Here is a 3,330-nt window from a genome sequence, read left to right as displayed (position 1 = left end):
TACGGAGCTCCATCTGTCCAAGGATTTCAGCCCAGTGTCACTAGACCCACAGTGGAAGCCAACAACTTTGAATTAAAACCAGTATGGCTCCAAATGATTCAAAAAACCCAGTTTGCAGGTTCACCAACAGAGGACCCACACTACTATCTCCAGTGTTTTCTTGCCTTATGTGATACATTCAAGATGAATGGAGTGTCTGATCAAGCAATAAGACTCAGAGAATTTCCATTCTCCCTTCGAGACAGGGCAAGGAAGTGGTTGCTTTCTCAATCGGCTGGAACATTCACTACCTGGGAAAACCTCTCTCAAGCTTTTCTAGCAAGGTATTTCCCACCTGTAAAGACTATAAAGCTGAGACTTGAGCTCAACACCTTCAGACAAAAGGAGGGAGAATCCCTCTATGACGCATGGAAAAGATATAAAGACCTACAGAGGGAATGTCCACACCATGGCATAGAAGATTGGCTATTGGTGTAGAATTTCAAAAATGGATTACTACCCTCTATAAGAAGCACAGTTGATTCAGCTGCAGAGGGTGATCTAATGGAGAAAACAGTGCCACAAGCACTTGAACTCCTAGAAAGGGTTGCATACCATAACTATGAGTGGTCAAACGAAAGAGGAAATGCAAGAAGAACTGCAGGAGTCCTGGAAGTAGATGCCCTGAGCATAATAAATGCCTAGTTTGATAAGCTCATAAAGAAACTCGAAACAATACAAGCCAATGCAGTTGGTACAAATAGTTAATAAGAAAGCAGCTACAAAGGAGGGTACATGAGTTCAGAATACAGCAATTTCAACGAACCTACAGAACAGATGAACTATGTGAATAATGGAGGAAACTTCAACCAGAGGCAGCCAAACAATCCGTATTCAAATACTTACAACCCTGGATGGAGAAACCACCCAAATTTCTCATGTTCTAATCAGCAGAACCAGCCAATAAACAAGCAAAAAGGGTACAAACCTCCAATACCCCTTGGATTTCAGAATAGAGGTCAGAGCCTTGCACAGCCATCGCTACCGCTCTAACCTCAACAACCTGAACCGAAAATGACCATGGAAACCATGATGGAAGGATTCCTAGCAGCTCAACAACAACAAACTGAATTGATTAAACAGCTGACTTCCAGAATAGACCAACTTGCTACCCATAACAAGATGCTAGAGAATCAAATTGCTCAGCAAGCAAGTTCTTCAAGTAAGGCTACTGGCAAACTTCCCAGTCAACCAAAAATGAACCCAAGGGAGCATTGTAAGGCAGCTGCACTGAGGAGTGGGAAAACTCTAGTACAACCAGAGGTAGAATTGACAGAGGAAATCATAGAAAAATCTAAAGACTAAGTAGAGAAAAAGGAGAAAGAAGCTAAGAAAGATCAAGAAGAGGAAGCAAGGAAGACAAAGAAATTACCAGAACCATACCAGCCTCCCCTACCTTTTCCTCAGAGATTTCAAAAAGCCAAATTGGACAAGTAGTTTGGGAAGTTTTTGGAAGTTTTACAGAAACTTTACATTAACATCCCCTTCACTGAAGCACTTTCTCAGATGCCATCTTATGCCAAATTTCTTAAGGAAATTCTATCAAAGAAAAGGAAACTAGAGGGCTATGGGACAGTAGCTCTAACAGAGGAATGCAGTGGCATTCTGCAATACAAAGTACCTCCAAAGTTGAAGGATCCAGGAAGCTTCTCCATACCCTGTATCATTGTTAACAAGAAAATAGACAAGGCCCTCTGCGATCTTAGAGCAAGCGTCAGCCTAATGCCTCTATCAATATGCAAAAAGCTGGAGATCAGGGAACTGAAACCCACAACAATCTCATTGCAATTGGCTGATTGATCCATTAAATATCCTGTAGGGATACTTGAAAACATCCCTATCAAAGTAGGCAAATTCTTCATTCCAGTGGATTTTGTTGTCCTTGAGATGAAAGAAGATGTCCAAATTCCCATCATCTTGGGAAGACTATTCTTGGCAACTGTTGGAGCCATCATAGACGTCAAAAATGGACGATTAACCCTCAAGGTAGGAGAAGAAGAAGTGGAGTTCAACTTGTTCGACACAATGAAATACAAATTTGAACCTGATGAATGCTTTAAGGTTAACATAATTGACAAACAAGTTGAAGAGGAATTTCATAAGACACATCCTAAAGATCCTCTTGAAGCATGTATTATGCGCAGCCACACAGTGGATGATGAAAATACTAAAATAGCAGCATGTGCACAACAGTTGGCAGCTCTTCCACCCCTACCTTCAGCTAAGGCTTCCGAGATGGACGATTTGGGAGCTACCATTCGAGGTTATGTGCGACGAGAGCAATTTTGTAGTTGGAGCAGTGCTCAGGCAAAGAAAAGATAAAAAGCTCCATGTTATTTATTATGCTAGCAAGATACTCGATGATGCACAAATCAATTATGCTACCACAGAAAAGGAATTCCTAGCAGTGGTATTTGCAATGGACAAATTCAGATCTTATCTCACCGGGTCAAAGGTTATTGTATTCACAGACCATGCTGCAATCCGGTACCTTATGAACAAAAAGGAAGCAAAGCCAAGACTGATTCGATGGATTCTACTCCTACAAGAATTTGACCTTGAAATAAAGGACAAAATGGGATTTAAAAATGTAGTAGCTGACCATTTTTCTAGACTAAAACCAGAGTACATGGAAGATTTCAAAGATTTGCCAATTGACGATTCATTTCCTGATGAGCAATTACTTGCATTCTCCAAAGCTCCATGGTACACTGACTTTGTTAATTTTCTTGTATGCAGGGTACTACCTCCAAAAATGACTTATCAGCAAAGAAAAAAATTCCTACATGATGTAAGATATTACTTATGGGAAGAACCACTACTGTTCAAGAGAAGTAATGATGGGCTGAAAAGAAGGTGCATACCAGAGGAAGATATAGAAAGTATCATTTATCATTGCCATTCATCACTATATGGAGGACATTTAGGCACTTCAAAGACCGCAGCCAAGATTTTGAAGGAACGGAAGCGTGAAAAACACAAGTTTATACCATTGAATTCAAAAATTTTCACCTAGGGTCACATGCATCATGCAAGATTTATTTTTATCTATTTGATTTCAATGATAAACAACATATTAAAACTCTTTTAATATGTTTTGGGATCTGTATTTGCCATTTAAGATTTTAAAATTAATCAGATTAATTTTAGAACCCTAGATTAAATCAAGAACGATTACACTAACCTCTTGATGAACTGCAGCGCGTCTGCGCCTTTGAGATTCGTCTTCAGGACACCAGATGTTGTCCCTCTAGCTTGTCCACACCAAGAACACCTATGGCAGCCCTTGAA

The 3,330-nt window shown here is 40.1% G+C and overlaps 1 non-coding gene across 1 annotated transcript; it reads right to left on the bottom strand.

Annotated features, from left to right (window-relative positions):
- Positions 1 to 348: 348 nt before the first annotated feature.
- Positions 349 to 455, bottom strand: LOC131176438 (small nucleolar RNA R71). The gene has a single exon (XR_009146514.1). It is a non-coding gene; the product is annotated as a small nucleolar RNA R71 (small nucleolar RNA).
- Between the last annotated feature and the right edge of the window lie 2,875 nt (positions 456 to 3,330).

The sequence above is a fragment of the Hevea brasiliensis genome, unplaced genomic scaffold (genome assembly GCF_030052815.1).
Source record: "Hevea brasiliensis isolate MT/VB/25A 57/8 unplaced genomic scaffold, ASM3005281v1 Scaf11, whole genome shotgun sequence".
Classification (NCBI taxonomy): domain Eukaryota; kingdom Viridiplantae; phylum Streptophyta; class Magnoliopsida; order Malpighiales; family Euphorbiaceae; genus Hevea; species Hevea brasiliensis.
Note: the sequence above shows the minus strand (reverse complement) of the source record. Positions and strands in the feature narration are given on the sequence as shown.